The sequence below is a fragment of the Carcharodon carcharias genome, chromosome 32 (assembly GCF_017639515.1).
Source record: "Carcharodon carcharias isolate sCarCar2 chromosome 32, sCarCar2.pri, whole genome shotgun sequence".
In the NCBI taxonomy this organism is placed as follows: domain Eukaryota; kingdom Metazoa; phylum Chordata; class Chondrichthyes; order Lamniformes; family Lamnidae; genus Carcharodon; species Carcharodon carcharias.
The window spans coordinates 24,806,341-24,831,891 of NC_054498.1; the positions used below are offsets into that span (position 1 = coordinate 24,806,341).

The 25,551-nt window shown below is 44.6% G+C and overlaps 1 protein-coding gene across 3 annotated transcripts in view; it reads right to left on the reverse strand.

The window, feature by feature from the left end:
- Positions 1-25,551, reverse strand: part of malt3 (MALT paracaspase 3) — a 118,010-nt gene that overhangs the window by 62,229 nt on the left and 30,230 nt on the right. The window lies entirely within an intron of this gene.

Below are 25,551 nucleotides of genomic sequence, written 5' to 3' on the forward strand. Positions count from 1 at the left end.
AAAGCAGCTAAAAGTACGAAAAGTACTTTGAAGGATAACTCCCGACATCATCAACGTGACAAGAAGCTTTTAACAGGTCAAGAGAATGAGCCAAATCTGAAAGGATCACCAAAGTCAAAATCAACTGTAGGCTTTTAAAACTTACATTTAAAATGTGCTGTAGGACACACCACTGACAATGTGATGCCATCAATCACTTCTTTGCCTGCACTTGCATTTATATAGTGCTTTTTATGCAGTAAAAATGTTCCAAGGCATTTCACAGGAGCATTATCAAATCAATTTTGACACTGAGCCAAATACAAAATATTAGGATGGGTGACCAAAAAACTTGGTCAGAGAGGTAGGCTTAAAGAAGTACCCTCAATAGAGGAGAGGTGGCGATGGATTGGAGAGAAATTTCTACAGCTTTAGGCATTGGCAGCTGTCAGTATGGGCAACAGTGGTGAAGCAAGTAAAATCCCATCTGTATTAACAAAATAAGGCAAGCCTGCCTTATCTTTGCACTTTTATTCTTTAAACAGAAACAACTTACCTAACAGGCAAAAGACAGAAGTCATTACAATATGAACTCCTGCTGTACATGCTACAGCGTCTTCACGAACTGTGTCTAGAAGCTTAGAGAAGTTATGGTGTAGAAAGAGGCCATTCAGCCCATAGTGCCGGCCAAAAAAGGGAAAAGAAACTAGCCGCTCATTTTAACCCCACTTTCCAGCACTTCAGATGTAGATCCAGGTACCTTTTCACTACGGGGAAGCGATAGCGTAGTGGTAATGTTGTTGGACTAATAATCCAGAGACCCAGAATAATGCTCTGGGGACCTGGGTTCGAATCCTGCCGATGGTGGAATTTGAATTCAATAAAAATCTGGGATTAAAAAGTCTAATGATGACCGGGAAACCATTGCTGGTTTTCGTAAAAACCCATCTGGATCACTAATGTCTTACCTGGGTGCTTATCTGCTCTGGTGATCTACAAGTGACTCCAGACCTCTGATCAAGAGCAATTAGGGATGGGCAATAAATGCTGATTGCTAGCCAGTGACGCCCACATCCCATGAAATAAAAAAAGGCAGGTAGTACTCGTCAATCGGTTTTCCATTTTGGATACTGGTAAGGAATATTGGTGCCTCTTTAAAATATACCCATGACATATTACCAACATGCAGTGCAGTCTTATTGGCAGTTCAAGTGGCACAGAAATAGTTTGAACTAAACTGAGTTCAAAACATTGTAAGATTCAAGGTCTCCACAGATAGAGGTCTGCGAACTTATTCCTCATTTGATCAGGAGAAAGGTGCATCATTTTTGCTAACAATAGATCACTCAAAAGTGTCAAACTGGAGACTCTGGAATGATTTGTTTTAAGTCATTACTCCATAAGCTCTCAAATATGTAAAGATAACCTTGCTAAATACCTGTTCAAATAGACACTAGCTCATTAAAATCAGCCAGAAACAAAGCTGCCTTTAATTGTAATTTACCCTGGAACTAATTATTTTAGAAGAGTGTTGCATCTACACTCACCCAAACAGGATAACTTTGTAAAGGCAAATAGATCATGAGACAAAAAAAAATTAACAGAAGAGAGAGGAAGATATTGTTGAGTGGGCAAGGGGGGTGTTTGGAGGGCAGGGGTGGGGTGTGCTTTTTACAACCACTGGATGTAGCAAAGCATACAAACATACGAATTAGGATTAGGCACTTGGCCCCTTGAACCTGCTCTGCCATTCAATAAGATCATGGCTGATCTAATTTTAACTTCAACTTCACATTCCTGCCTACCCCGATAACCTTTCACCCCCTTTATCAAGAATCTATCTAGTTCTGCCTTAAAAATATTCAAAGACCCTGCTTCTAATGCATTTTGAGGAAGTTCCAAAGTCTCACAACCCTCAGAGAAAATTTTTTTCCTCATCTCTGTCTTAAATGACGCTTTATTTTTAAACAGTGGCCACTAGTTCTAGGTTCTTCCACAAGAAGCCACCCTATCACGTCCCCTCAGCATCTTATACATTTCAATCAGGTCGCCTTTTATTCTTCTAAACGCCAGCAGATACAAGTCTAACCTGTCCAGCTTTTCCTCATAAGACAACCTGCCCAATCCAGATATCAATCTTGTAAACCTACTCTGAACTGCTTCCAATGCATTTACATCTTTCCTTAAATAAGGGGACCAATACTGTACACAGTACTCCAGGTGTGATCTCACCAATGCCTTGTATAACTGGAGCATAACCTCCCTACTCTTATAGTAAATTCCCCTTGCAATAAACGATAACATACTAAGTTGAAATGCTCAGAGAGCCGGTGCAGACATGAAGGGCTGAGTAGCCTCCCCCACACCGTAACAATTCTGTGAACTTTGCTAATTACTTACTGCACCTAAATACTAACCTTTCGTGATTTGTGCATGAGGATACCCTGATCCCTCTGCATCTCAAGGCACTGCAATCTGCTTCTTTTTATTCATCCTGCCAAAATGGACAATTTCACATTTTCCCACATTATACTCCATTTGCAAGATCTTTGCCCACTCACCTAACCTATCTATATCCTTTTGTAGCCTCCTTATGTCTTCTTCCCAATTTAGTTTCCTACCTTATCTTTGTGTCATCAGCAAATTTAGCAACCATACTTCATCCAAGTCATTTATATAATTGTAAAGAGTTGAGGCCCCAGCACTCGTCACATCCTACCAACCAGAAAATGACCCATTTTTGCCTTCTCTCTGTTTCCTGTTAGCTAGCCAATCTTCGCCTATCCATGTCAATGGCTTACCCCCTACACCATGAGCTTTTATTTTCTGCAACAACCTTTCATGAGGCACCTTATCAAATGCCTTCTGGAAATCCAAGTACAGTACATCTACTGATTCCTCTTTATCCACAGCACCCGTTGCTTCTTCAAAGAACTGCAATAAATTGGTAAAACGTTATTTCCCTTTCACAAAACCATGTTGACTCTGCCTGATTACCCTGAATTTTTCCACATGCCCTGCTATTTCAGCTTTAATAATAGTTTCTAAAATTTTCCCTATGACAGATGTTAAACTAACTGGCCTCTAGTTTCTTGCTTTCTGTCTCCCTCCCTTTTTGAATAAAGGAGTTGCATTCACTATTTTCCCTGAATCTAGTGAATTTTGGAAGATTAAAACCAAAGCATTAACTATCTCACTAGACACTTCTTTTAAGACCCTAGGATGAAATCCACCAGGAACTGAGGACTTGTCAACTTTAAAGCCAATTAAGTACTTTTGAAATGTGACCACTGTTGGAATGTAAAAAACATAGGCCCGGATTTTCACAGAATCTGAAAGACTCTGGAGCCATTTAAAAATGGCGCACAAACCCAATTCAGGGATTCCAGCTCCCTTTCCAGGTGCCCCCACTTTTCACTGGCAGCCAGCCCTCAATCTGCATTCCTGACCTGACTGGCTTCATTTGGTTGGGGGGGAGGCATCTCCCAACCCCCCGCAATTTTCATGGAGTCAGGGTAACTTCCCTATGTTTGTGGTTAACAGCTGCTCGAGTGATGTCATGAACCATAGTCGGGATTTGGAAGCATTTTGGAAGGTAACTTCAAAAGGTATTATCCCATGCCACTTCCATGCCCATGGCCCCCTCCATTCCAACTCAGTGCCAACTCATGCCCGCCTATCCCATAGCCTCTTATAGCCCCCATGCCTACTCATGGTGCTGCCATGCCAACTCATGGTGCTTCCATGCCCATTCACCCAGTATACACTATGTATAGAACCAATGAGCCATACAGTAACAATGGCATGTACTGAATTGCACAGAAAAAAAACACCCATTCACAAACTTTCTTTTGAAAAAAAAACTGCTGCTCCTATAAGCCTATGAAAATGTCAATCAGACAGACCATTAAAGCATCAATAACAGCGGCTCCAAATACTTCACGTCTCTTAATCTTATACAAATAAGCTTTCAGACATTGATAAAAGAAATAATCTTTTTTGGAGTCTGGGCTCTCAGTTAAGCATGCATAATGAGGCCATCCAGTCCGACCAAAGAGTTCTTATATTTGCCCCAGAATTATACAAGGATTATCTTAGTAGGGGTTGTTTTGATAACTGGAGAGAACTGTTGATTTTGCTTGATTGACAGCTTTGTGTGGTTATAATAATTTGTTCTTTTTGTAATCTCTTTTGTCATGGCATGGAAGGGCCATGCATTGGCATGGAGGAATAAAAGGGGATATGGAAGTGGGTGCAGGCATGAGTTGGCATGCTTTGCAATGTAGGTGGCATGGAGAGTGGGTGGGGGGGGGGGGGGGGGGGGGGGGGGGGGGGGGGGGGGGGGTGAGGGGGTGGTTTAGTGGGTGTGGGCTAGAGAGCCTAACAGCCATTAATACAACTCTGGCAATGTCCCAGAGAACCGAGGCAGGCCTCCTAAGCAGCCTACGTCAGCACTTGACTGCTCCAGTGACCATCTACTCACTGCATCCAGGGTTGGCAGTCCTGATTCTATACAGCACCCACTCCCCCAGAGCGAAGATTGCAGCCTTCAGAGGCCTTTTTACTGAGGTGGGTACAGCAAGTCGGGAAATTTCCTGATTCAAGCTATCTGCCTCAGTACCGAAAATCCAGCCCCAGCATCCAATTTGCGCACAGCAAGCTCCCACAAACACCAATGTGATAATGAGCAGCCAATCTGTTTTTGTGACATTGATCGACAGATAAATATTAGTCACGACACCAGCCAGAATTCCCTTGCTCTTAGTGGCATGAGATCTTATACGTCCACAAGAGAGGGAAGACAGGGGTCTCATTTAATGTCCCAACGAAAAAGATGTCACCTCAGACAGTGCAACGCCCCCTCAGCACTGCAGTGGAACATCTACTTTGATTTTTTTGTGCTCGTGTTGGAGTGGGCCTTGAACCCAAAGTCTTGTGACTCAGAATCGAGAGTGCTACCCACGGAAGCCATAGCTGACACTCTGATAATGACAGCGATAGCTGGAGAATATGTATAAGTATAGCATGTGTATGAGCGTGAAAGGGAGAGGGGATTTCAGGGGGAAAGACCAACATGGAGTTGATATTTTAGTTGTATACGCTGATGACAGAGAGGTAGAATGTTCAATACTGTTTCACAGGATAAAGAGGCTCACGCCTGAAAAAGGGAAAATGCCAAGTTGAGTTTACTCATTTAGAGATGGAGGTGAATATGTAGAAGATAACAGAAAAATAACTATAGGAAAATTTAAATGACAAATTAGCATTAACATATGAGGGAGGGGAGCTTAAAGAATCTTTGACCAGGATGTGGTGAGCTATTTAAATCTCCATTCAGTTCGGCGGGACTGTAATATCCCACTGGGTGGGAGGGACTGTAAACTCCTGACCTTGGTTTCAGCCCTGTCTGGACAGACTTTCCGGTTCTTCACTTCCCTGAGTTTGTATTCATCTTACTGCCCTCTTAAACCTCAACTTGCACAGCTTTTTTCAGACCTGTATTTCAGTAAATAGTACAACGTTAGTACTATTGCCCTGATTTTAACCCCCCGCACCTAACACCAGGATGTGTGAACTAAAACATAGGCAGCATGGTGCTCCCTGGGTTCATGCAGCACACAGATCACACACCATTTTAGCAGGGATAATCCAGTATGAGGGCCCCTGACCTTGGCAGGTAACAGTGTCACTGACATTCCAAATCACAGTCTGATGACCATTCAGATCTCCAAGGCTTTTTAAAAATTGGTGGCAGCCAAGATTGGAACTTTGGGGTTGCTACCAGGGAAACCCAGCCTTGACGAATAGGCCCAATAAGTTAGGGGCCTCTGAACCCTACAAAAAAAAACTCCCCTGACTCAGCTTGTACGATGGCCCTGGTCACCACTCTCCTTCCCCTAACTAAACTTTACCAGGGACTGTTCCCATGGGTCCACATCAGCAGCCTCCTGCCACTCCAGCCTGTTGATGTCACTTCAGAGGTTCAGATGGCAGTCTGAACTAATTTATTTAAATGAAGCTCAGGATGATCTGGGTCTTATGTCAGTGAACCTAACAGATGACCTACTCAAGAGTTAAAATCAGTGACTCGGTATGAGGACTCGAAACGTCAACTCTTTTCTTCTCCGCCGATGCTGCCAGACCTGCTGAGTTTTTCCAGGTAATTCTGTTTTTGTATATGTTTTATAATGTGTGTCTCTTGTGTTAAACTCAATAAAGAAAAACAAATCTTATAATTACTGGAATACCACTCCAATGAAAGCAGGTTTCTGGTTTTACAGTTCCTTGTGTGAATAGGTCCATGTGAGTCATACTGTATTTAAACTGGATTGATATTTAAATACTTAAAGGGCCTATTGTACTAACTGAGTCAGTCAGGGGCTTAGAAAACAAGAACATATTCTGGTCATGAATAAAAGTGCAAACATCTGGTAGGTCCAGACCTATCCTTTAGTTGGGGATTTTAGATAGGCTGTATTGTGAAGTGAGTAAAAGCTATAGTCACCACATTTCCTGCTCAAAAGGGTGAATACGCCCTTCAGGATAATTTCAAAAGCATGACTATATTTTTTAATCTAGCATCACTTTCTGAAGATATCTTGCTATCTCTTAAAACTAAAATTGGTGGATGGAATTATGAGGCATCCTCCTGGTTACTCTAACCATTGGTATTTAAGTAATGTGTGGTGATGATTTCCCTGGATGAGCTATTGCCATGATTCAACACGTAAAAGGAACAATCTTGTATTTATGGAGCACCTTTCACATCCTCAGACTGTCCCATTGCTTTACAGGCAATGAAGTACTTTTGAAGCATTGTCACTGGTGTTATGTAGAAAACACATTAGCCAATTTGTGAACAGCAAGATTCCACAAATGGCAATGACTAAATGATCTGCTTCTTGCGATATTGGTTGACAGATAAATGAATAAAAGAGACACCCGACGTCATCGCGCAGTTGCATGATATTTCAGTCGGCTGGCGCACGCGAGAGTTGACACCGTGCTCGCCAACAATTAAAAGGCCTATTAAGGTATTAATTAATGTATTAATTAATCTGGATTTTTCGCTGCCCGTCCAACGTTATGGTTGGTGGGTGGGCGAATCAGCCAGGCAGCCTTTGGACTTTTGAGGAAACCTCATCCAAGGGCGGGATGAGGTTTCCGATATTAATTTTTAAAAAATGTTTGGGACGAATTTTTATAATCTATATGTTTAAGTGAGTGAGTCCAATGTGTGGACATTTGTTTCTGCCTTTGAAATCTTTATTTGATGGTTTTAAATTTTTTGGCTCCCTGAGGCAGGTCTCTGCCTTCAGGGAACTTTCGTTGCACGCTCCCCTGCACCCGCGCTGACTTCAGCGCTCACCCTCCTCCCGCCCCCACCCGGGCAGTACTGAGCCTGTGCGCCTTTCACGCTGGCTGGCCGTTAATTGGTCAGCCAGTATGAAATCACGGTCGGGGAGCCGATTGCGGGTAGTTTCCCGGCCGCTCCCAGGCCCGCCCAACGACCTCAAAATTCTGCCCCACATGAACTTCTCTGCTCTTCTTTGAAATAGTGCCATAGGATGCTTTACGCTCACCTAATTTGGCTGACAGGGCCTTGCCTTAATATCTCACCTGAAAAACAGCATCTCTGACAGTGCAGCACTGCTGCATAATTGCACTGGAGTGTCAGTTATGTATTTAAGTTGTGAGAATTGGATTTGAACAACCTTCTGATTTAAGAGACAAGAGTGTTACCTGCTGGGCCATGAATGACAACTTGGTTCCTTCTTGTGGGGGAACTTGACTGAGATTTATTTGTTGCTCCCTCTTTCTGAACACTTATTTTGTTGGGGTATTGTGGAGAATGGGTTATCTGGCCTCTATCAACTCACTGCACAGATTTCAAGCTAAAATTCAAGATTAATGCAGATCTTGTAGGCTGGATTCTTTAAGGGATGATCTAATCCACTCACCATTATCATCCAATCATCACTATTTTGAGTATGTGACCCAAACTAAAACAGTGCTTAAGGGTATAGTGGTATAGTGATAATGCCAGTAGACTAGTAATTCAATGGCCTGGGCTAAGGCACCTGGGAATGTGGGTTCAAATCCTGGAATAAAACCTGGAATTGTCGTAAAAATCCATCAGCTTCACTAATGCCCTAGAAAGAAATCGGCCTCCTTACCTGGTTTGGCCTATGTGTGACTCCAGACCCACAGCAATATAGTTAACTCTTAACTGCCCTCTGACCTAGCAAGCCACTCATTTCAAAGGCAATTAGAAATGGACAACAAATGCTGGCCTTGCTAGAGACACCCACATCCCATGAAAGAATAAAATTGTCAAGATTCTGCTTTTCATCCAATTGCAGCCCGGGATCTTTTAGCCTAGAGATTTAATGGTGCTGAGTCCAGTTTTCAGGCTCTAAATGGATGGTTCAGCCTCCAGTTGGAAGGGCAAGAAATGCACTTTGTTCAGGAAAGCAGGTTAGCTGATTTAAAAGGACCACCACACGCAGTCACCAAAAACAATTTACTGACCATTTTTTGTCTGCACTCTTCATCTCACAGCTCCCCCCACCACCTGCACCCCCACCCATATTTCCACCCTCAGCATCCACCCCAAACCCCCTGAAACCACCCCATTTCTGGTTTCCTCAATCCTACTCTTCAGACTGGGCTCTTGTCAGATCCCCTCCCATAAGGCAAACCACCAATTAAAAATGGAGAGAAAATGCTGGAATTTAAAAAAAGTTATTTCATGGGATGTGAGCTTTGCTGGCAACACCAGAATTTGTTGCCCATCCCTAATTGCTTTTGAACTAAGTGGCTTCCTAGGCTACTTCAGAGGGCAGTCAAGAGTTAACCACATTGTTGTGAGTCCAGAGTCACATGTAGCTGGACTGGTTAAATATGGCAGATTTCATTCATTAATGAACCAGATGGGTTTTTACGACAATCGATGATAGTTTCATGGTCACCATTACTGAGACTAGCTTTCAATTCCAGATTTTTTTAAAAATTAATTTGAATTTAAATTCCATCAGCTGCCATGATGGGATCTGAACCCATGCCCCCAGAGAGTTTTTCTAGGCCTTTGCCATTACCACTATGCCACCATAATACAGAGCAGAGGGGGGAGAAACAAGTTAAGGTTTTTTGGGGTAGGCTTTTCCTCACACCTTAATCCTCGCAAATGGTAAGGAACTCACATCTTCTGATTTACACATTGCCTATTTTCATTCTCCAGGCTGGACTGCCTCACTCTTATTTACTGCAGTCGGTGGTAACGAGGTGGGTTGGGGGTGGGGGGGGGGCATGGACTGAGAAAGCTGGATTACTTATGCTCAGACTGCTGAAACAATTAAAAAGGCAAGTGGAGAATGAAAGCATAAAAGCAAAAACTGCGGATGCTGGAAATCCACAACAAAAACAAAAATACCTGGAAAAACTCAGCAGGTCTGACAGCATCTGCGGAGAGGAACACAGTTAATGTTTCAAGTCCGCAGTCATGCTGAGTTTTTCCAGGTATTTTTGTTTTTGAAGTGGAGAATGAAACTTGGCAACATCTAACTAGGAGGTAAACAAACAGCCATACAAACAATACTTTGAGCAGTGTTTGTACTGCAACATGGGCCGTGAGGGATGTGGGGGAGGGGGGCAAAAATAACACAAAATACCAGGAATTAGGAGAGGGGAGATTTGAATAATTCATCTCTCATATTTCCAGTTAATATGCTGCATTACCTATCAGTTAAGCGTTACCACATCAAAGAGATTGTTTGTGTACTTAGGTCTTAAGATAACAAACACAGGAAGGCCTGCCTGATCTGAACAACCACAGTAATTCATATAAGGTCATTAGAAACTTGAGCAGGCTCCTACCATTGTCATTGCTTTGTACACACCATAGCATCCATAGTATAGCTTTATTTCCAAGTTACTGACTTACTATTGCCCCCATACATTAGTTTGCCCAGGTGCGATGGTTTATTGACAGCATTCTTGCCTCTGATAATAGGTTCAAGCTCCACTCCAGAAACTGGAGTACAAAATCTACGCTGAAACTCCAGTGCAGTAATGAGGGAGTGCTACACTGTCAGCAATGCCATCTTTCAAGTGAGACGTTAAACTGAGGCTCCATCTGCTCTCTCAGGCGGACATAAAAATTCCATGACCACTATAGAAGAGGAGGGGATTCCTCTCTGGTGTCCTGGCCAATATTTATCCCTCAATCAACATCACTAAAATAGACCATCTGGTCATTGCCACATTGCTGTTTGTGGGAGCTTGCTGTGTACAAATTGGCTGCCATGTTTCCTACATTACCATAGTGACTGCACTTCAAAAATACTTTGGCTATAAAGTGCTGTGGGACATTCTGAAAGCTTGGATATAAATTCAAATTATTTTTCCTACTCAAGTTTTTCTCATCACCTGACTGAGAAGCCAAGTATACAACCTGCTCTCAAACCTCTGTCACTCGTTCACCGGGCACTGAGTGCAGTCCCTTCAATTCCTCAGCCCAGATTCCTGCCCTCCCAACCTCAGGGTGGCAACTGGGAGCCTGTTGGTACTGAGAGAAAAACAATCCTACAGCCAGCCTGCCTGTGGAGAGGGAGGGACAGAGAAAGGACTGTAGGCCCCCCCGCTTTCAATTCAGACCACTAATAGTGGATGTAGCAGGAAACCACACCATCCGAAAAAATCTTGCTTAAAGAGTAGCCTCAACTCATTTATCCACCCTGTACCCAAGTCTCACTTATTCCCTGGCCCTGTTTTTGCAGGTTGAAATAGTTTCTTCTCCAGGGATGCATTCCACAGCCTCATTGTTTAAAAAAAAGGTTTCTCTTGCTCCTTGTCATGTCCAAGTGTAGGCCCCTTGTCAGTGATTGTTGTTGATGCAACTCCACAAGCATCGCTGCACATGCTCACTAGACACCTCATGAACTCAGTAACATTGGAAACAGGAGTTGGCCATTCAGCCCCAACTAACAGCTATTCAGAATTGCTGTTTGTGGGATCTTGCTATGTGATAATTGGCCATCACAAAACAGTGACTGCACCTCTCGAGAAGTTAATTGGTTGTGAAGCACATTGGGATGTTCTGAGGATATTAAAGGTGCTCTCTAAATGAAATTCTTTCCTTTCTTTTCCTTTTATGTAATTTTTTGATTTATATACGCTGGGGTTGTTTCCCACCGTATTGTCAATTTTAAATGTTGTATATCATCTTCTCCGATCATTTTCCTTTATGAGTAATCATCATGTCATTGGGAGACTCTACACACTATTCTGAGACAGGGAGGGGGTGGAGAGAAATGTTGAACTGAGGCTGACAATTAAGGCAACTCGCGTCAGCTCACGAGTAACACCAGGACTTAAAAATGAAGTCAAAGCTCTAAAACGATATTGATGTCAATGTACTCTCTAGAACGATCCCAGCGATAGGTTTGGTGGAGAAGCTGGGGCTGTTCTCCTTGGAGAGAGGAGACTATGGGGAGATTTGATAGAGGTGTACAAGATTATGAAAGGTTTGGATAAGGTAGACAAAGAAAAGCTGTTCCCACTGGCTGACAGTACAAGAACTGGGGATACAGATTTAAGGTTTTGAGCAAGAGATGTGGTGCGGGGGGAATGTAAGGGACAGCAATTTTTACACAGCGAGTGGTAATGACCTGCAACCCACGGCCTACAAAAGATGATGGAAGCAGAGGGGAATGATTTCAGAAGGAAATTGGATGGGCACTTGACGGAAATAAAATTACAGGGATACGGGGATAGAGTGGGGGAATGGAACTGAGTCCTCTACAGAGGGCTGGCATGGACCCAATAGGTCAAATGGTCTCCTTCTGTGCCTCAATGATATGCACATTCCTCATTCTCCAGTGACTTTCTTCCTCCAGCTCCAAATCTTCAACGTGTTTCTGACTCCAATCCTTAATTCAGCCTGTCCCTCTCTTTGACTGTCCCTTCATCTATTCCTTGATATGCTTTTCTTTCCATCGCTGTAGTTTCAGTGCTCATTATATTCAAATAATCACCATTTCTTTCTCTACTTTCTTGTTATTCTGATCCTCTCTGTGCTAATGTGACTCCCTCTGGTCCAAATATTTCCGTTCTCATATATATTAAAAGGCCAATTTTATTCTCGTTTGGGATTAACTTTGAGATTAATTTGAGGTTCAGGTAAAGTTCAAAGAGCATTTTTTCAAAGGTATTAAACAGCTCACATTATTAAACCCTGCACAAGTCAGGAGTGTGATGGAATACTCCCCACTTGCCTGAATGAGTGCAGCTCCCACAACACTCAAGAAGCTTGACACCATCCAGAACAAAGCAGCCCACTTGATTGGCACCACATCCACAAACATTCACTCCCTCCACCACCGACACACAGTAGCAGCAGTGTATGTACCATCTACAAGATGCACTACAGGAATTCACCAAGGCTCCTTCGACAGCACCTTTCAAACACACGATCACTACCATCTAGAAGGACAAGTGCAGCCGATAGATGAGAATACCACCAACTGGAAGTTCCCCTCCAAGTCACTCACCATCCTGACTTGGAAATTTATTGCCACTCCTTCACTGTCGCTGGGTCAAAATCCTGGAACTCCCTTCCTAATACACCACATGGACTGCAGCGGTTCAAGAAGGCAGCTCACCACCACCTTCTCAAGGGCAACTAGGGATGGGCAATAAATGCTGGCCTAGCCAACGACACCCACATCCCTTGAATGAATAAAAAAATTAAGAATAAAATGGAAATGGACTGGCTGTTATTTTACTCACAGAATCACAGAATTGTTATGGTGCAGAAGGAGGCCATTTGGCCCATCATGTCTGTACTGCTCTACTGGCTCTCCAAATGAGCAGCTCATCTAGTGCCATTCCCCCACTTTCTACCTTTTCAGATAAGACTAATTGCCTATTGAATGCTTCCATTGAACCTGCCTCCAACACACTCTCAAGCAGTGCCATTCCAGACCCTAACCACTCGCTGCATGAAAATGTTTTTCCTCATAACACTTTGCTTCTTTTATCAATTACGTTAAATCTGCACTTTGTTCTCGATCAATTATGTTAAATCTGCACTTTGTTCTCGATCAATTACGTTAAATCTGCACTTTTTTCTCAATCAATTACGTTAAGCCTGCACTTTTTTCTCAATCAATTACGTTAAACCTGCACTTTGTTCTCAATCAATTACGTTAAATCTGCACTTTGTTCTCAATCAATTACGTTAAATCTGCACTTTGTTCTCAATCAATTACGCTAAATCTGCACTTTGTTCTCGATCAATTACGCTAAATCTGCACTTTGTTCTCAATCAATTATGTTAAATCTGCACTTTGTTCTCAATCAATTATGTTAAATCTGCACTTTGTTCTTGATCAATTCATGAACGGGAACAGTTTCTCCCTATCTACCCTGTCTAAACAATAGAAAGATCAAACTTGTATTTAAATAATGCTTTTTACTTCCTCAAGACATCCCAAAGTGCTTAAATAAAGGCAAAAATACTGTGGATGCTGGAAATCTGAAACAAAAACGAAAAACGCTGGAAAAACTCAGCAAGCCTGACAGCATCTGTGGAGAGGGAGACAGAGATAATGTTTAGAGTCCGAATGACTCTTCTTCAGATCTAAAGGGAGGTAGAGATGTGGTGAAATATATACTGATTAAGGGGGGTGGAACCAGTGAAGCTGGATAGAAAGTCAACGATGGGTGGAGGCAAAGGAGAGATGGCAAAAGATGTCATAAACAAAAGGTCAAAGGGTTGTTAATGGTGGTTGTACTGGCTAAAGGAGGTGCTAATGGTGACATTAAGAAAGCAAAATGTGATAATGGCCGGGCCAGGATAAGCACTCTGGAAAGTGACAGATGGCCTTAGTGGGGCTGGGGTGGGGGAAGCAAGATCTAAAATAGGCTAAAAGCTGGGGATAAAACAATGAATGAAAATGGAAATAAATTTTTAAAATAAGAATAATGAAAATAAGTGGGGAAAAAAATTAATGAGCAGAATTTTCTGCTTTGTGTGTGGGGGATAGTTAGCTGGGCACGCATGCCCGCCATTAATTATTAACAGGCTAGTTAAGGCCCTTAAATTGGCAATCGACACCGATTTTCAGGTGCCCGTGCGATCTTCAGGTCAGGCCACAGGCACAACGGGCAGACGAGCAAGAGACTTTTGAGTAAAACTCATCCACGGATGGGATAAGAGGGCTCAGTAGGGTTGTCAATCTGGTCTATGAGTATTTATTGCAGACAGCTTTTTAAACTTGCCTGTGTGATCTGTAGCAGTTCAGAACGAATTCCAGCAGCTTTCTGTGTACTTTTAACCTTTAGGTCAGCAGTCTGCAGTCAGTAATCTTTATCGGGCCTGCAGCTTTCTGGAGGCCTCCCTTTAGCCTGGGTATGGGTTCTGACATGTCCACAGGAAGCAGCTCCTCTAAGGATGAAGGGAGGGCAAGAATAAGGAGGAGGCCAGGAGTGCATAATCAGCCTCCAGGGGAGCCTCCTGTGGGAGTACAGGCATAGGCACAAGGGGCGCAGGGTCAAGAAGTAATCCAAGGTGGAAGGGGCCTCAGAAGATGCCACTATCCTGCTGCCAGGATATACAGGCAGAGAAGCAGCTACCTCAATATGACTGAGGTGCAGTGCCGAAGGAGACTCCGAATGTCAAGAGAGACAGTATACTACACTACATCTGTCAGATGATTGGCCCCGAGATCTCACGCAACTGTTTGGGTTAGCACCCCATGCCAGCGGCTCTGAAGGTCACAATTGCCCTCAGCTTCTATGCCTCTGGCTCTTTCCAGGGCTCAGTGGGTGATCCTTGCAGTGTCTCCCAATCAGCTGTCCACACTTGTGTCAAGCAGGTCACAGACGCTCTGTTCAGATGGGCATTGACCTTCATCCACTTCCACTGGGACCAGGCAAGCCAGACACAGTAAGCCAGAGGCTTTGCGGCCATTGCTGGCATCCCCCATGTCCAGGGTGCAATAGACAGTACACATGTGGCCATCAAGGCATCAGTGGGTGAGCCTGGTGCCTTCGTCAACAGGAAGGGCTTCCACTCCATGAACGTGCAGATAGTGTGTGATCACAGGATGCAGATTCTACAAGTCTGTGCAAGGTACCCAGGCAGCTCCCACGACGCCTACATCCTCAGACACTCCCAGGTGCCGGGGCTCTTCAGTGCTCCAGCCCGGCTTGATGGATGGCTGCTGGGTGACAAGGGCTATCCCCTCAGAAGGTGGCTCATGATGTCCCTCCACCAGCCAATATCAGAAACTGAGCAGTAGGACAATAGGAGCCTCGCCTCCACAAGGGCTGTGGTGGAGAAAGCCATTGGTCTTCTCAAGGTGTGCTTCCGTTGCCTGGACCGCTCAGAGGGCGCATCCCAGTACCTCCCAGATCATGTGTCGGTGATAGTGGTTGCATGCAGCGCTCTCCACAATCTTGCACTGGTAAGTGGAGACGCAGTGGATGCGGTTGCACACGTTGAGTCCAGCACTCGTTCTGAGGATGAGGAAGCACAGGGGAATGATGAGGGGCTAAACACTGACAATGGCCACTCAAACACTCATGACATGTATGTAAAACATACAAATGCAGAACAAAGGAGCCACCCTCAGCCATGGTAACACATCTGGTTTTAATTTTCACCATCATAAGGTCACACAAAGTGAAACCAAAACGTTTTTCTAGCATAAACAAATAATAATTCCCTAATCTCGGGCCAACACAAAAGAACCAGTGAGAAACCCATGGTGTGCCTAGGGTGCCTTACGTTTACAGGTGCTACGTCTTGGTGCCGCTCCATCGCTCGGAGTGGCATCTGAGACAGCCTGCTGACTCGACTGTCTCGTTGGCTTCGATGACCTTGGCGGTCGTCCTCTGGCCCTTGGAGCCTGTGCTAGCCCCGCCTGGGAGGGATCTGCCAGTTCCACAGCTGGCATCTCCCCAGTCGTCGCAGCCTCACCCGATGAAGCATTCACTGGGAGAGGGGCGGAGCAGCTGTTGCCCTCATCCAGAGCGCCGTGAGAGGAGCCTGTAGATACGACAGGCAGCTGCTGGACCCCCCTGCTCACCGTCGATGGATGGGTAATGAGCTGGGAAGCTTGAAGCCCACGCCATCTCCCACATTGGCAATGACAAGCTGTGGCCACTGGTACTGTGATGTTTGCAGGTCCAAGCGTAATCCCAGGAGAAGCTGCTTGTTCTCCTGGAAGCCACTCTCCATAAGAGTCGCCACTCTCTCCATGGAGGAAGCATAATGGTCTGCCATGAGGCTCATTGCATCACTGATGCTCCGAATGGACTCCTCCACCACGGACACCAAGTGAAGCATGGTCTCATGCAACACTCCCAGATGCTCCCGCACATCCAGCCACATTTCCTGCAGCTGCTGCATCGCGGACAACTCCAGAGACACATCATCATGCCCCGATTCAGCATGTGCCTGGTCCCCTGCAGTCCTCCAACTGCTGGCACCATCGGTACTCTCTGTCTCTGCCAGCTCCTCCAGCAATTGTGAAGTGCCCTCTCCACTGTGCTCTGGAACACTAGCCAATGTTGCAATGCCCATCGATGTGCTAGTATCTGCGCTGGTGCCTGCCTCGCAGAAATGCTGAAATGCAGGTGACAGTTGAGGGCCCTCAGGTGTGAGAGGGCATCTGGAAGTGCTCCTGGTGGACAGGCTTTGATGATGCTGAAATTAACAACCAGGACAGTGGATCAGTTAGCGTGCCCATCCCTTTCCCCCTGGCTCATTATGCACTCAACCTTCCAGAACCTATGGAGATGAATAATGGTGGGGTGGCAAATAGTCAGGAGGAGACCCTAACATTGCAGGCGGATATAGACGGGCTGGTCAGATGGCCTAATGAATGCCAAATGGAATGTTATGTGGATAAGTGTGAGGTGATGCACTTGGGCAGGAGAAACAAGGTACGGGAATACATGAGGAATGGTAGGACCGTGGAAAGTAAGGAGGATCAGAGGGACCTTGCTGGGCATGTCGACAGGCCCGTTAAGGTAGAGGGACAGGTACATAAGGCATTTAAGGAGGTAAATGCCATACTTGCCTTTATTAGCTAAGGAATAGAATATAGGAACAGGGAGGTCATGTTGCAAGTGCAGAAAACGCTGCCTATGCCACAGCTGTAGTTCTGTGTGCAGTTGTGATCAATGCTTCACAGGAGGGATGTGATTGGAGTGTAGAGAGTGCAGAGGTCGCTGACCAGGATGCTGGCTGGGCTGGAGAGTTTGCCTTATGAGGAGACATAGCATAGACTGGGAATATTTCCCTTGGAGCAGAGGAGATTGAGGGGTGACATTATTGAGGTTTATAACATTATGAGGGGCATAGATTGGGTCAACAGAAAGGAACTTTTCCCCTTGGTGGAGGAATGAGTAACCTGGTGGCATTGATTTAAGGTAAGGGGCATGAGGTTGACAGGTGAGGTGATGAGGAACTCTTACACACAGTAATGTGGGACGCACTGCCTGAAAGGGTGGTGGATGCAGAAACCCTCCTAACATGTAATAAGTATTTGGATGTGTAGTTGCGATGCCATGGCATGTAAGGCCAAGGGGATAGTGGTCGGAAATGGGATAAGGCGACTTTGGAAAGTGCTTGACACGCGCACCTTCAAAGGGCTGAGGGACCTTTGTCTATGACCCACACCTCTGACTCTATCAGTCTGTGACCGAGCAATGTTGCAACAATAACAACTCAAACAATCATCAGTGCTATGGATGGTGGGGAGACAGAGCCGTGTCACTGTTGGGCTGTTCCACCCCAGCCTCACTGACACCAGTGGACCTGGGCACATGGCACCTCTCAAGCTCCAGCTCAAAGCGGCTTAAAATCATCAGCTGGGCCTGGTCAACTCCAGTCCGTGAATGCTCACATGCATTGTGAGCATTTTTCTCCCGAAAAACAGAGAAGACCATTCATTGCGGCGAATCGCACATGGACTCTGCACTCGCATGCCGCACCCCAGCCACAGTGGCTCATATCAGGCCTCCAGTGCCTCCTCTTCCTGCTACTGCTGATCAGTCACACAAAGATAGTGCGCTGCTCCCAACCCCCCACAACGGCCACCTTGGACACATTCTGCGTCCATCACTTTAGGAAACACACGGTCTTAGCTCCCATAGCAAGGAGGCGCAACCACATGCAGTGTCGAGGGCAGCAGATGGCTCTTGGCCACGAAACCTTGAGGCTCCCCTTCCACAATCTCATCACCGTGAATAGGACATGTGTTGGAGTTCTGAGTATGCACCTAGCTGCATCTCCTGCAGGTTGCCCCCAGACTAGTCATATGCGACTAAGAGCAATACATGGTGCGGGGGAGAACTCATCTCTTCATGAACCACTCAGGCTGATGTAAGCATGGGCACTAACTGCTTGTCCACCCAGCATACAAGAAATGCCCAACATGATTCAATGCAGTCAAGATAGTAAGACTGGGGGGGAGGGGGGCCTCAAAGGCTAAGGCTACCAGCTGGGTTAAATGCCCAATGCCAATATTGTCCTCACCCTTCCAGAGCGCAACAAATCATTGAAGCGCTTACAACACTGGATCCAGGTGCGTCATACCAGGTCGCAGGAGCTCACCACCTCCTCCCCTGCATGTGCGGTCATGTGGGGGTCCTCCTCCTCCCATCCTGGGAGACCAACACCTCCCGCTGCACTGCCACCTCCTTGAGGAGGGCAGCAAGGCAATCATCAGAAAAGCAAGGGGCACACTGGTCCCCCCCTGCTGTTGGCCTACCCTGCAGCCTGCGCTCCTCCTCTGCCCTTCCCTCCAGTGTGCCCTGCTCAGCAGACCCCCTGTGGTTTGATCTCAATGTGGCCATTGTGAGCAGCCTACAGGAGGTTGCCAGGCCTTCGTTTAAACAGACTGCTGGGTCGCCATTGGACCCGGCGTTCTGTGTACGCCCGCCGCAGCCCGCACACTCCCACTATCCACGGGAGTTGGAAATGCGCTAGGAGGGCCTTAATTGGCCCGCCTGCGCAAAATGGCGGCGCAGCCCCGATCAGGTCCACACCCGCCCACATTCACTCCTGCTCTGCCTGCCAAACGGAAAATTTTGGCCAATGAAAATTTTAAAAAATTAAAAATTTAAAAAATAAAAATGAGAAAATAAAAATAAATATGGAAAGGGGGATAAAAAGGGGGCGGTGGGGATGGAGGAGAGAGTTCATGGTCTGAAGTTGTTGAACTCAATGTTAAGTCCGGAAGGTTGTAAAGTGCCTAATCGGAAAAAATGAGGTGCTGTTCCTCCAGTTTGCGTTGAGTTTCACTGCAACATTTTTTATTTTTTTTTTAAATTTTCTTAAATTATTATTTTCATTAGTATTATTTTAAAAATTTATTTCCATTTTCATTCATTGTTTTATCCCCAGCTTTTAGCCTATTTTAGATTTTGCTTCCCCCACCCCAGCCCCACTTGGGCCATCTGTCACTTTCCAGAGTGCTTACCCTGGCCCGGCCATTATCACATTTTGCTTTCTTAATGTCACCATTAGCACCTCCTTTAGCCAGTACAACCACCATTAACAACTCTTTGATCTTTTGTTTATGACATCCTTTACCATCTCTCCTTTACCTCCATCTATCGCTGGCCTTCTATCCAGCTTCACCGGTTCCATCCCCCTTAATCAGTAAATATATTTCAACACATCTCTACCTCCCTTTAGATCTGAAGAGTCATACAGACTTGAAACGTTATCTCTGTCTCTCTCTCGCCACAGATACTGTCAGACCTGCTGAGTTTGTCCAGTATTTTTTGTTTTCATTCCAAAGTGCTTCACAGCCAGGCAATCAAGTACTTTTGAAGTGTAATTCCTGTTGTAATGTAGGAATCGCGAAAATCAACTTGCGCACAGCAAGATTCCATAAACTGTAATGAAATAAATGAGCCAGTAATCTGTTTTTAGTGATTATGGATGAGGAATATGTGTTGGCCAGGACCCGCCTGCTCAGATAGTGCAATGGGAGCTTCTCACTACCAGGCAGGGCAGGCGGGATCTCAGTTTAACACCTCTATTTGAAAGGTAGCAGCTCTGAGAATGCAGCACCTCCTCAGTACTTCATTGGAGTGTCAACCTAGATGTTGTGCTCAGTTTTCTGGAGTAGGGCTTGAACTCTTGACCTTCTTGCATAATTGATAGTGCAGCTCACTGAACCATGACTCACAGCCTTGGTTCAGATGTAGTACTCTGGCTTAAAAGTTGTTTTTTCAAGAAAAACCTCAATATTCCTGCTACCGGGGAGACCTGGAGGTCTTCTTCAGGTCTCCAGTGAGATTGTGTATGGGGTATTTCCTAGAGTGGCTCCCTTATAAACACTGGGGATAGGAGGTTTCAAATCAGCTACTTTGGAGTAGCTTACAGTCTGGGCTAAAGCAGCACCATCAAGGCCTATTGATGAACAAAAGCCTGAAATGTTCCTCCATGAGGAAGTTGTCTCTTTTTATAGATTTTAAAAATAGGTTCTGTGAGTGGAATGGTGAGTAACTGTCACAGAGCTTTCCCTGGTGCTGGCACGCAATCTTAACACCACTATTTTAGGAGCAATGGAACAATTATTTCATGACTTCAGTTCCTTAACTGTTGAATTAAAGGAGCCATCAGCGTAACTAACTTATATGCAAATAATAAGTTTAGTGGTTGAGTGAGCTTGGATGACTTCAGTCTGAACTTCCTCTACGGTTTGTCCTGTGCACATGCTCAGCTCATGTGGTCATTAAGAAGGAGATAGAATTGTGACTGAGGAAATCTTGACAGTGACACACAGACTAAAGTATGCCAAAGCCAGTTAACTTGTGAAGCAGAAGCCTAGATTTTCAGATCTGCACCAGCATTGGTAATAGCCCGTTTATATTTTCTAACTAGTGAATACCAGAATTTAGGCTAATCAAAATCTCAGAGCTGGCCTTGGTTGTGTTGCTAAGAGAAAAGAAGCTCCATTAACCTAGCTAGGGGTAAGTTGCTTGTCATTTTATAGCAGCTTATTAGGCCACAGAGTTGGAGATCTTGGTATCTGGAGCCTGTATGTTGGAGTCACAAACTCACTAATGGTCATTTCTTTCATGACCATCTAATGCCTACCATTCTCGAGACGGGATGACAACCCATTAGAAATGGGGGATTGGAATGACGTTGATCAACTCAACCAATATCCTAGTGGAGGAGTTTCTCGCTTCAAGGATGCCTTGATGAATGATCAGCCAGGCTAACTCACTGAAGGGATCGAACTCCTCCACAAGGCACTGACGTATTGCCCACTCGGCTCCAGATAACTAGGCAAGTGAGTGCCTTATTAAAGTAAAGTAGCTCTGGTCGCAGGAAGCTTACCTTGTTCTCTGTGCTGCTTTAACTGCTGCAGAATTCCTACACACACTTGGGTATCTCCAAGCCTTGGCACTTGCCAACCTGCACCAAAGTCTATGAGCTTAGATAGCGGAGGCATTGAGGGGTTGGGGTGAAAGGGATTATATACATCCATATCTGGTAAACAGAAGTTCTACCTATGAAATTTTTAGTAGCTTAGTTAGGATACTTTTGGCACTATTAGTTTTCATCTGTCAAAGAATCAGCTGATCAAGACATTAAAATAAACTGCAGCTTTGCAGTAGAGAAAACTGATGTGATCAAAATTTAAAATGTTTTCAATATAATCAGCGCAAAGTTTGACTTGAAAGCAGAGCAATGAAAGTATGCTTTGTAAACATTGCCTACTTCGCCTTGAACACATTGCTCACATTTGCACATCTGCCACTGATAGCTTCCAGGCCCTTGGGAACATAGAGCCTGTTAATTTATTTGAGTATATCATGGTTGTCTTAGTTCCATTTATCCATTTTGCTCAACAACCATTAATACCCTTATCTAACAAAACAAATCTGTTTTGGAATTTTCAATTTCCCAGCCTCAACAGTTTTTTTGAGGAAGAGTTTTCCAGATTTTCACTACCCTCTGTGTGAAGAAGTGCCTCCTGATATCACTTCTGAACAGTCCAGTTCTAATTTTAAGCTCATGCCCCCTTAGTCTCAACTGTGCCAACGGGGGTCATCTCTAGGTTCGACTCTTCTTGGCTGAGTCTCCCATTCTTCACCCTCTGTGAACTTCAGCACATCCAAAACTGTGTTGCCATCCGTATAACATCCCACACCAAGTCCCACTCACCTATCACTCCCATCCTTACAACAATGTTTAACGTTTGGTGACTCCAGTTGGTTGAAAAGAAAGAAGGAAAGGAAAAAAGAAAGACAGACCTGCATTTATATAGTGCTTTTCTTGACCACTGGTCATCTCAAAGCCGTTTACAGCCAATGAACTACTTTTGAAGTGTAGCTGTAGGCGCAATGTTGGAAATGCAGCAGCCAATTTGCACACAGGAAACTCCCACAAACAGCAATGTGATAATGAACAGATCATCTGTTTTTATATGCTGTTGATTGAGGGATAAATATTGGCCAGGGCACCAGGGATAACTCCCCTGCTCTTCTTCAAAATAGTGCCATGGGATCTTTTACATCCATCCAAGAGGGCAGATGGAGCCTCAGTTTAATGGCATATCCAAAAGATGGCACTTTCGACTGCGCTGCAGTCCCTCAGTACTGCATTGGCGTGTCCACTTAGATTTTTGTACTCAACTCCGGGAATGGGACTTGAACCTGGAATCTTACGACCCCTGAGGTGAGAGGGCTACCAATTGGTGTTCCAACACCAGAGAAAGTCAATAGGCACACCAATAAAAATAACCAAAGTTTTATAGAATCAGGTATCATCCTAGAACATAAGGTAGAAATTAACCTGGAGCCTCTTATGTAATTTCTGCACCAGCACACAAATTAATGCCTCAGAGACTTGAAATAGTGTCGCTCTAGTCCTGGATTTAGGAGGTACCTTCCTTGCTTTTGTGCTCCTGGGAGCACATATTGATCACTGGGCTGCACAGGATTGTGTACCCATTAATAGCCCCTTGTAATTTCCCAGCTGTTAATTAAAATGGATTGCAAGTTGGGTAAACTTTATAACAAGCTTGTGATCCTACATACCCAGTTATCTGATGCATGGTCCCGTAATTTTTTTAAAAGTTAATTCAGGGGATTTGGGCATCAGTGGATAGGCCAGCATTTATTGCCCATTCCTAATTGCCCTTGAGAAGGTGGTGGTGAGCTGCCTTCTTGAATTGCTGCAGTCCATAATGTGACACTCCATGTTGGGAGCGGAAATGCAGTGTGTTTACTTCAGCCACCCAGTATACAATATAAAGAACATATCTTTTTATTTCTGTTGGACTGTGGATTAAATTTACAATGGCTGCAGTTTGAAAGACATGTTTACTGGAACAGCATGAGGGATATATACAATGTTGCTGTCCTGGAACAGAGTGTGCCATGAAAGACAGGAAGAGTTCAGACTACCGGGGAATTGCCTGGCAACAACATTTTAATTGGCTCCTAACCAGGTGACCAGGGTTTGTGTGAGTGCAATGCAGCAGAAAAAAAAAGCTCCTAGCCTGAAAAGAGAAAAAACCTAAAATCTCTTTCCCCTATGTACGTAAGATTCCAATAATTCTACAATAATAGCTAGCTGTTTTTTTCTCATATCTCCATAACCTGCTCTCTCTGTGAAAAACTCCTGCCAAGAGGAAAAGAGGAAAATCACCATTAGAGACATTGAAAAACAAGTGCTTAATCAGTAAACTAAAGACTGAAAGTGCTGGTAAGACCACCTTGTATCATCAACAAAGAACTGAAAGGAATTTGGAAGACATCAATCAAAATCAACCCATCGAGTCATTATGGTCTTATTCTTGATTGGTAAGGGGATCAAAGGTTATGGGGAGAAGGTGGGAGAATGGGGTTGAGAAACTTATCAGTCATGATTGAATGGCAGAGCAGACTCGATGGGCCGAATGGCCTAATTTCTGCTCCTATGTCTTATGGTCTTACGGAGTCCTATATTCTGGAATTGGTGCTATTGAACTGTTTTATCCCACCTGTAAGATCCATATTTTTGTGTGCCTTATGTGTCTTGTATGTGTGTGTGCAGAGATTTCGGAAGGGATAGAGTTTAGGTTATAGAGTTAGAAATTAGCGGTTCATAGTTTTTTCTTTTGCCACTGGTTAAAGACAATTTGTTCAATAAACAACTACTTATTTATTAGGTTTACAAACCTGGTGCTCATATTGTCAACCTAACTTGAACAATTAGGTGGTTTGATCAAACTTTTCACATTTGTCGAGGCTCGGGGAGCAGTGAGGCTTGACATTACGGTGCACTAACCCGAGTGAGTCGTGACAACAGCTATAGTGGATTTAAACTCACTGTTGCCAAGAGGAACTTCAAGCCACTAAAGCCTCAGACCAGCTAACAACATGATTGCAAAGTAATGCCTATCTCAGTTTATTCCAGGACCTCTAATATTTATTGGGTGAAAGGTGGGGAGCAGGTCAACCAGTCTTTAATAACATAGGAACAGCAGCAGGCCATTAAGCCTGCTGAGCATGTTCCACCATTCAGTTAGATCATGGCTGATCTGCATCTCAACTCCATCTACCCAGCTTAGTTCCACTATCCTCAATATCGAAACCTACACAATTCTAAAGGGACTTGACAGGGTTGACAATGAGAGGTTGTTTCCACTCGTTCGGGGAATCAAAAACACGGGGGCACAGTCTCAGGATAAGGGGCTGATACTTTGGGACTGAGATAAAGAGAAATTTCTTCACTCATAGGGCTGTGAATCTTTAGAATACTCTGCCCCAGGGAGTTGCAGATGCTCATTGACTATATTTGAGTCTGGGATAGACAGATTTTTGATCTCTTGGGGAATTAAGGGGCATGGGGACCGGGCAGGAAATGAGTTGAAGCCAAAAATCAGCCATGATCGTATTGAATGGCAGAGCAGGCTTCAGGTGCCTTACGGTCTATTCCTATTTCTTGTGTTCTTAATACTCTTGCCTAACAAAAAGCTTTTTTTGTTTACTTCTTGCATCAAATGACAATCTCTGTAACCTCTTCCAGCCCTACAACCCTCCCAGATCTCCTTGTTCCTCCAATTCTGACTGCTTCCGTACCTGAAATCTTTCACCCACCATTGGTGTCTGTGCCTTCAGCTGCCTAGGCCTTAATCTTGGGAATTTGCTTCCTAAATCTCTTCAGTTCCAGACCTCCCTCTCCTCTTTTAAGACATTTCTTAAAACTCAAATCTTTGATCACCTGTCCTAATAGCTCCCTACATAGCTCAGTGTCCAGTTTTGTCCAATAATATGAAGCACCTTGGGATATTTACTATGTGGAAGATACTGTATAAATGCTTTGGGACTGTCTGGAGTTGTATCCCCTCTCTTAAATGGAAATGCTGCTGGGAGTACCTTCAATGGTGCAGTTTCCTGTGTAGATCTAGTTGAATGAAATAAGAGGCTGAATTTTACTGTGGGCTTTGGGACCTCGACATTGGACCCACTGCTCACCCCAGAGGTAGCACTTGCTGGCAATGGGACCAACTTGGAAATTTTCAGCAGCCAGACTCCTGGCAGCTC